General features: G+C 41.2%; 1 long non-coding RNA gene across 1 annotated transcript; it reads right to left on the reverse strand.

Annotated features, from left to right (window-relative positions):
* Positions 1–7,887: 7,887 nt before the first annotated feature.
* LOC311258031 lies at positions 7,888–9,809 on the reverse strand. The gene is made up of 3 exons (XR_014622694.1): positions 9,707–9,809; positions 8,932–9,048; positions 7,888–8,032 (listed from the first exon to the last, which is right to left on the reverse strand). It is a non-coding gene; the product is annotated as an uncharacterized lncRNA (long non-coding RNA).
* Positions 9,810–10,107: the final 298 nt, after the last annotated feature.

The raw sequence follows: 10,107 nt of genomic DNA on the forward strand, positions 1-10,107 counted from the left end.
TGATGGCATGCAAAACAACCTGCAGACATCACACAGGCAGATAAAACCGGGCCGAAAGAAGCTGCAAAGAAAGGAAACGACCAAGACCAAGGCAGCCGCAACGAAACGAAACACTGTCAGCCCGAACAACAACACTTCAAACATGGACTGTGCTCCAGCTGTCTGCGCCGACATCTTTTCTTTTCTGCTGCGTTCCTCCACCTCTGCTCCTATCAAAAGGGAAATTAATGAATACCAACTGTCCCAGTCTGAGGGGAATGCTTAATGTGTGAGAGAACATAAGAACAAAACATCCGTAGATGTAAATGTTTAATGCTCTGAACGAAATGTTACTGTGATCTCTTCAGTTAGGATTATATAGTATAACACTTCTGTTTATCTAAGATAATTGTTCTCACACCATCATGCGTCCAATCTTTAAAGAATCCTCTAATCTCGTGAAAACACACATTTTATTAAGTGGCTTATTTAGCCAATTTAAATTGCACATGGTGGCATCTGTGCCTGAATGAATTCATTATTAATTATGCCTAATATTTTAATGAAGGGAGCAGGAGTGAAAGCAGTATTAACAAGAACTGAAACATTTGTCAAATATCCCTGCAGTGACTAACAACGGTGGTGGTATCAAAAATTTGTAAAGTACACGTACTCTTAAAGACTTCACTGCTGTAACGATGGCCCCCGCGTAACACTGGGCTATTTCTGCCGTAGAACAACACCAACGTTTTTGAAATTGTGCTACGTGACCAGAGAGAACAGGAAAAGGGCTCTACAACAACCAGAAGGCACCACCCCACGCTGGAACAATCCCGCTGATGGGTGACATACAGTGACTTGGGCGTTTCTTGGTTTTGGCTCCGTGATTCTCTGAAAAAGCTGGCAAACATTATTCGAACAGGAGGAAATAGTGCATTTGTTGGGGAAAATTGTTCAGCTGCAAATTAATCCACATTTGATGATCTAATGGGTATTCGCAGCAGCAGGCTGGCGTATATGGGATTAAGTTAAAATAAACTACAGTGCGTGTTCATGGCAATGGAAAATGGAGCCTTATGGCACAGTGGAATAAGATATATCAGGCTTTTGGAAAATATGCAAAACCACCAGACTTATCCTTCACTGTGATTCACTCACATGCACACTCTCAGCAGTAAAGATGCATTTATGAGAATAACAGCAAAGACATGTTGACAGTGAAGCCTCCACACGTCTAAGGCTGGATCGCACCAACAATGATTAACTTTTCAACCTGATTAAGTCGTGATTTAAGTTTCAATTATGTTGCAACAAACTTTGAAACTAGCTTAATTCTGAAGAAAGATTAAATGTGAAATGTTGGTTTGGGAAACTCGAGCTGTGTTTGTTTTGATTCAACACCCGTTGGTTACTCAGCTGTCCTGGTGGAGGATCTTTCTTTCTTCTGAATAATCCAGCCTCCATAATGTTTTTATAAATAACACCAATTTAGGTGTAATTATCTTCATATAATTCGTTTCCTTCCATGAGCCTGTGGGCTGGGCAGACTAGACTAGAACTCTCCCATTATCCATCAAAGAGAGTGCTCTTGTCTTCCTGTTTTTGTCTGTCTCATTGCATAGTGTTGAGATGCACAGCTGTTCACTCCCATGAGTTTCAGCTGGACAGCACTGTTTGGTAATAATGCTTTTGTCCAGTTTTCCCCTTGTGTTGTCTTGTCTTTACCTCTCCCCTCTGTCCAGTGCTCCTGCTTGTGTCACTCCTCTGGCTCCCAGCCCTGCTCACCTGTCTGTAATCAACTCGTTATCTGTCCCGCTCTACTCACCTGCCTCCCGTCAGCTCATCACCTCCTCCAGCGTCTCAACCCACAGCTCCACTTCTACTCTTTTGCTGGATCATTGTCCCAGCTGTGGTAATTCCCTCTCTGGCTCTAATTCTGCATAGTTACTTATATTCCTTGAGTTCTGTCGTGCCTGTCTTTAACTTTTTCTCAGGATTGCCTAACTGCCTACTCGTCTGCTAGCTATCCCTCCAATTCCCCAGCTCTGCAATGCTCTGCCAACTCCTCTTTATTTCCATCCCTGGAAGAAAAAAATTCCCTCTAGCAAAAAATTGTTCATGGACGAGGTAATATTTCACATTTGTATTCTCGTATATTTGTACTTCTTGCCTCGCGCTCTGAATCTCTCCTGGAAGTTAAAGTGACAAATGAGTGATCAAATGTAGCACACCGTCACCTCGAGTAGACTTTCTCTGGGTTTGAACATTGTTGGAAACATTTGGGATAATGTAAGGACACAACTTAATAAAAGATATTACAAAGGCTTAGTCGTCTTTAGACAATGTAATGCTGATATGTTACATATTGTATATTAAGTTACTGATGAATGAAGATTTGTAAAACTGACAGATCAGTCCTAATGACTAAAATGTCTTGCTTTTTTTCACCATAGCCTCATTGTTGATGCAACATCACTATTAAACAGTTTATATGATGATTATAGTTACTTTTCTTATCGACACAGCCTTGTTGATAACCAGTGAGCTTGTCATTGCTAATGCATTTAAAAATGATTAAGATTTTGTATGTTAATGAGCAGACCCTGACATCAGTCTGTGAGTGCTTAATAAGTGATGCACCTGAACTGAATTGACCTTGTATTAGTTTGATTAGTTCCAGCTATAATCACTCTGCTGTGGCGGGATAAGTATTCACACTGGGAAACCTGAGAAGATGGCCGACTCCCTGACCAGGTAGATATGTAGTGGGCTAAGAAATGATTGGAGACGCGCTGCTGAGTGTCGGACATCTTCTTTTTCTGGCCATATCCCAATCAGTGATGTCATAGCAAGTACATTCAACACCTAGTGGATAAGACCTGAACATCACAGAAAAAAAAGTGTTTTTTATATTGTTTTTTAGACACACACACGCACATGCACACACACACACACGCACACGCACACGCACACACACCTGCACTAGTCTGAATACTTGAATCTTACAACATACATATCTTGTGTATATATAAATGTCCTCAGAGACCCACAGTGACTTCACAGCTCCATCTGCTCTTCTTCTTTACACATTTTACACTTTATATATTTATATTTTCTTCTTTTGCATGTTCTACCTTGTTTTGTGTCTTGTGTTTGTATCTTGTTGTTGTGCCTCTGAATGTCTGCTTCTCTGCCACTGAATGATGCTTCATTCAAGGTTACATCAAGGAGAAACACAATGCCATTCTTCTATGTACTGTACTGCACTGTATACAGATGAATGAGGGCAACGTTCTTATCTGTTAGTAAACTTATCATAGTACAATATTACTATTAGTTTGGTATCATCAGTGCTTGAACTGGAATAAAACAGGTGCAAGCACCCTAAACCAGCAGCTCAGAGTGAGTTCTGGTACTATTGTTCTGTTGCTGCACTAATGGTGCATGAACATGCAGTATGTGGGATAAATAATTAAAAAGTGATGCTCTGTCGGCCAGAAGTGTATCGTGCTGGCGACTAATGACCCAGTTCAAAAATTACAGTACTTTTGGTTGTGCTGCAGCTGTAGAAATTGGTATCAAAGCTATGCCACTATGGTACGGACCAAAGGAAAACTCTCATGCTACCCATTGTTACGGCCTCGAGGGCGTTTTATAAATCTCACCCATTGTTGAAGTCACAAGACGTCCACCGACACTGGAGCAGCCGTCGTTACACATGGATGTTGCTATCCATAATACCCACATTATTAATTCATCACATTACTGTTAACCATCTTTAGTCTTTTGATAATCATCATTATTAAACATCATAAGGTAAATTAATGATTTATTGTGTAGTACAATTATCAACTAAAGTGCTTCACAATAAACTAGAAGTGAAATTATACCTCCAGTGTTAAAAGAAAATAATGTTAATCACACTAATTCATCAAAAATAACCTTAAATGCACTCTGAATGTGGTTTTAAATCTCTGTAGGTTGTGCAGAGTTTGCATGTTCTCTCGGTGCTTGCATGGGTTAACCCGCGCCCACTGCTCCCCCGGGATGAGTCCAGTGCAGACTACCTGTCTCACTTTGTTGTACATTGTATAATATGTGATCAAATAAAAATTCTTCTTCTCAGAAATCGGACATTTGGTGAAAATGATCAATCTAAAAACAAAACAATGTTTTACTTAGATCACTTCAATCATCTTATTTGTCTCCATGTTATCATTTCACTCAAGCAAGAAACACCAAATTGTCTATTTGTAGAAGGGTGGAAAAAAAGCCTCTTTCCAGGACTGTGCAGCAAAATAGCTGCTAGCCCGGGTACCCTTAAGGTTGAGGCTGGTAACATATGCAGGGTTTTGATGTTTACACATATCTGAAAGATCCGGCCCCCCTTTTTATTGCCTACTGGACTACTTAAAGTGGTAAAAATCAGGGTCTGGACACACTTGCGTTTATAAAAGCAATGCATTTGTTTAGCACTGTGCTTCCATATTGAGATCAACTGTCAATTTGCGGTTGATTAATTAGAAACTGCCTTTGTTGGTGCTCGCTTTTGAAAAGAAACAGAGAACCAGAAGTCCAGAAATGAAGACTGCTTTCATATTAGCTGTGTGACATCATCCAATTTTGCTAAACACTGCTCTGCTTGAGAATAAATTGCTCATAAAAGAAAGGCAGCAGCATTCAGTCATTACAGGAGTGGAGAGGGCGAAAAAAAAGATTCCTGGAAATTAATTGTGTTAACTGCCCACTTAACTGCCAGTGGATACCCACAAGTAGTAACTAGGGCATGGAGCTAATCAGACAAGCTTCTTTTTCAATATGTCTAACGAAAGAAATATGATGATGGTAGTTTGAATGGACATTTATTTCTGTTATTTATCATTTGTTGATGAGTTTTTGGATAATGAGGCAGCACCTGGACAGTCTCAGCTCTAGTCCAGGCAGCATTCAGCAGGGTGGTTGTTACTGTGTAGGAACTGGTTTCCTCGGGTCAAACTGGCGCCCGGCAGAAGTTTACTCATGGCCCCAGGGAGGCCAGGGTCGCACCGCTCGAAGCTGACCAAACTAGTGTCTACTCCAGTCTGCTCAGGACTAATGAGGCAGAGATAAAATAATGCAAACATGGAGAGAGAATGATTGAGGGCGAAGAGTTGGGAAGAGTAAAGGGATGTGACCGTCAGTATGAACATGATACTTTTCTGCTTAGCTCTCGATTGGTGCTCGAAGGTTGAGGGGGGGGAGGCAGCATTCAATATCGTTTGAATAAAATATATTTCCTATGGGGCAGATTCAGCCAGTATTGGATTTCGGCGGAGACGCGAGCACGTGGAGCATTATGGAAATATGAGCCAGCAATAATAGTGCTCCTTCATCAGAATGCCTCTGAGCCATCACAATAAACCCACAACAAAAGCTCGACTCTGTCTATCAACTGGAAGCTAACTGTGGCCGCCCGCATGACGCCCTTCTGAGGTGCTAGAGTTTGAAATGCTCTGCTCAAGGGCACAGTGGCAGTTGACAGAAAGCGGCAACTGCTTTGCAGCTCACAGTTAAGCTCCTTATCTAACTTTCCACACGATGCTTCAAGTTTTTCCTGCCACAGCTCAAGCAGGAGTGGGCGCCGGGCCACAGACTCGCCACTTGTTGTTAATTGTTTATTTGTGTATATTTATTTTCTGCTACTTGTGTTCATTTACAGTTTCTATGTTACAGCAGTTAAAGTAGCCACATGAAAAGTCTGTGACAGGAATTTATTATCTACAAATAGTATATTTATATTTTGTCAATAATCCAGCACAAGACCTCAATTAATTCTCCCTTGGAATTAATTCACACGATGAGATATCGATATTGTTTTTATACACCTATCAGCCACAACAATAAAACCACTGACAGTTGTTGTAATGCAGTGTGCTGCTTGGAAACCTTGGCTCCTGGCATTCACGTGGCATTCATACTGTGTTGTGACCATATCAGGAGAATAGGGCTCATCAGAGAAGGGGCAACGTAGAGTTTGACTTTTAAGCTAAACCATGTATGAAATCTTGTAAACTGCTGCCATGTGGCCTAATTGGCTCTTAGTGCATGATACATTTCAAATGTTTGTGTCAAACTGCAAACGTGAGACTGCTCGGCAACATGTTTCTAAACTGAAAATTGTTGTTACTTTAATTATCTTTGTTTAATTGAGCTGCTACATGCACACGTGAGCTGTGTTCATGAATACACAGACAGCTTTAAAATAGAAACCTCAGAAAAAAACAGATGTCTCCATACAGGACATGAGGGCTCATTGAACAGTTCGATGAGTATGTAAATGATGTGAATCCTACGCTGTGGCCTTCACTGTCAGCACATTTCAACCCACTGGGCCGATGCCAAACTCTGCCTCTTTCACTTAACGAAGCAATCACAGCTAAGCTACAAATATCTAACACTGACCGTTTCTGTGCTGTGGCTTACGAGTACCCAGATTAATGCGATACTGTATGTCACAAATTACAAAGGCAGTTTGAAGTTGGTCAAAAGATGTGATGGGACATTTTAGCCTTTTCCACAACAGGGATCCAAACCCTAGTTACCTAGTGCTTGGGCTTGACTCCCGATGACCCACTATCTGTTTTTCAAACCACTGTCTGCTTATCTTAGCCCTTTGTATTCATTTGCCTGATCTGGCTGGCTTCACTGTAAGCCCGCTCTGAGACCAAGTGAGGATGTTTTCACCTCATTTAGTCTCTCCAGTCTTACTTTCTGAGACAGAGAGGAGATACTGTTCATAGTTTTGCTCAAATGTTTTCTGATTTGTAAGTTTGTTTATGATAGATTTGGGTCAACGCTATGTTGATAATCATTCCTCACCACAAGGAAACATTTATATCAGTCTGTAAAACTAAACCACACTGTTACAACCAGTACCATAAATTATGTATGAAGAGGACAACCTGTCATTTTCTTCTTCAATATCCAAATTTAGAGCCTTCTGTCATGTAAACAAAGAAAGACAAAACTCTGCCGCATACATGCAAAGCTCTGCATAGCAAACAACATTCAGGGAATGTGGAGCATCAAGAAAAACTTGAAATCCACTTAAAAAAATGACTACACCAGACAATGGAGGGATGAAAAAAAAATATATATATTTCACAACAAACTGCTCGGGTGTCAGAGAAATACAACCAGCAAAACATCTATAAATAAATCATGTGCATGATATGCTGTGACAGGTATGTAACACATACAGCAGAATTGCATTCGGTGCATTAATGGTCTCTTCAGACAGCCTGTACTTTTCTGTGAGAATAAAAAGGACACGCATCTGTGGTCAAAACAGCCAAACTTTGGCAATAAAGCTCTGATAATGCCACCGTTCACTCCCTGCTCAGTACCAAACAAACAGACACCCATATCACTTTTTTTTTTTTTTTGTGGCAGAAAAGTGTGGGGCAGAGCCTGGGGAGTGCCATAAAACGGTACCAGAGTTGCTGGGCCCGGTCCATCTTCATTTAATCTGAGAGAAGGACATGATAAAAGAGAGAACAAAAAAATAACTTCAGCACTTTGGAGAGACGGAGAGAGAGAGTGAGCAGCTCTACTGTCCATAACTATGCACACTTATCCAGCAGCTCCGGTATTTTCACCCTCCCGTTCTTGGTCGCCTTCACTTGTATCTGGTGAAGGACAACCTTTTCGTGATGTTGGCCAGGGACGACCTCACGGCTCTCACGATGCCAGCGAGCTAGGTGGTGTCTCAACCATAGCCATAGTTGGCTGTGGTCACCGTCTTGCCCAGTTTACTTCACCCATCTGCAGAAAGCACAAGGTTTGTCTTAGTCACTGTTCACATTTTTGTTTTATCAACCTAATAACAAATTAATTAAGAAAGCAACACTTACTTCCTGATGTTCTCTGTGATGTCCAGCAGGTGCCGAGGTCTTTACTACCCAAATTCATGAGAAGGATTTGACTCGCGAGACCTTTGAGAGGGCATTCTCTAGTGGTTTTTGTGAGGGGCAGCTTCCCTCATGGTACCTTTGGTATTCTCTCAGGTACTTGTCTGGGTTGTCCGTGATACTTTTTTCTTGCCATTGGAGGCAGAGAAGAGGACGTTCTTCATTCAAGGGGTCCTCCCATTCCTCATCACGTCATGTTTTTCTTCTGCAGGCCTGCAGGAACCTGCCAGCCCCTCTTCCTCTTCCTCTTCCTCCTCCTCCTCCTCCTCTTCCTCAGGCGCCTCTGCCGCAGCCACCACCACCAGTTTGTAACTGACTTCACATTACTGCAACTTTCTAAAATGGTTTTGGCTCGTTGTGAATCTTTCGTCTGAATTAGGCTTTGCAGTCGCCATCTTGAATTGTCTGATCCGTGTGAAGTCATGACCATGGGGATATTTCACATAACCACCATCCATAAACCATCATGTGACATAAGTTCAGCTGAGGCAAAGGTGGGGACCCAAATGCAGACACAATGAGGCAGGCAGGTTGGAAACAAAACAAACAAGCCATAGAAATACAGCTCAGGTGAGACTTTATGATGTATTCCTCACTGGTGTTAAGGATTTAAGAAAAGCAAAGTTAACTTTTTATCCATTCAACAGTTTTTGGGTTCTGGTGAGTGATGACAATTATCTCCTCACTGGGTTGCAGCTGTAACCTAACTCTTGTTATTTTGCTGTTGTTCTGGCACCCCTCAGGCCAATAAATGAAATTTAGAAATTACTGGGACATCAGTGTTGTAAATATATATATATATATATATATATTTGTGTTTACTTTGTCCAATTAAATGTCTATGAAGTTAATGGAACAATCAACAGATAAACAAATTGGGAGACAGACAGACTCACTCCTCATGAATTCATAGTAAAAAAACAACAACAATAGAAATGAACACTACACTTTGCTGTGTGTGTGTGTGTGTGTGTGTGTGTGCGTATGTCTGAATGTAGCTTACCACAAGGTTGATGTCCTCTGCTCCCTGCAAGTCCGACAGCACATGGCCTTAAGAGGTAAGCTACAGCAAAGGAGAGTTCAGGTGTCTGGAGAAGCTCAGGTTTGTCATGAAGTTACCCTGCAATACAATAATGGTATCACACTATGTCTCTGAGAGAGAAATCTGTGCTTTCAAAAGGAGCCATCGTTACCATTTTTTAGCCTCAGATCTCTTAGGTACAGCTCTTAATGTCAATATAACATCCAAGAACTATTAATTAATCAATTGTTGCAAAAGTTGTGATCTAGCTAATAAACTAAACTGACAAAAGAAAGAAAAAAGATGGCTGAAACGGCATCATCCCCAATAGTCATTTGGCCTCAATTCCTTCACCCTATTAATGAAGTGAAAACAATGACTGAGATCTGGCTTTGACTGAAGGTGCTTAATGAGAACAAAAGTTGGGATCAGGAACAAGATAAGCAGCATTGTAAGTGCTTAAAACAGTCTCTTTCAGCCATCTTAATGAGGGCTGCTGTTATCATGTGTGCCTTTTGTGTTGTCTTTTTAAGCCTTAAAGCGGAAACATGACCATCAGAATGTCTGACTGATGTCAGCATATGGTGCATTTCAAGGCAAATTAACTCAGTGTTGCAGTCTGAAAGATTTGCTTCATGTATTGTAAATATGCTGAGCTGTAGCTGAAGTAGGCACAGATAATAATAGCACATTACAGGCCTCTCTGAATCTGCAGTCTTATCTGTACTTGTTTTCTAGTGGACTAGTGAAATATCACCGGTTATGGCCTGAAGGAGCAGTCCAAATGCCTGGAGTGTTCCTGTGCCTTCCATTATATCAGGGTTGCTTTGGGAGCTGACTTGTGTGAACTTTGTGTAGACAAGTGTCCCAGTGTCCCTACATTTCGCATCAGCTACTGAAAGATGGATGACAAACAAATGTGCAATCATAAAGATCTGCAGTGTGGACTCCTGAGTTTAATTTGCTCTGATCTGTGTTTATTTCTGTTTTCTGAGACCAATGAAATGTTTTTCTATCTTAAAACAATGTTCAAAAAAGTGACAGAAGTTAAGAAGGACTCAGTCAATTTCAGTAAATGGACTTGTTGGGTTCAGGCACAAAAACTACTTGGTAATGGTCGGAAAAGCATCTGGAGATTGAGATTCGGACAGGCTGGAG

The sequence above is a fragment of the Pagrus pagrus genome, assembly GCF_965226575.1.
Source record: "Pagrus pagrus genome assembly, chromosome: 6".
Classification (NCBI taxonomy): domain Eukaryota; kingdom Metazoa; phylum Chordata; class Actinopteri; order Spariformes; family Sparidae; genus Pagrus; species Pagrus pagrus.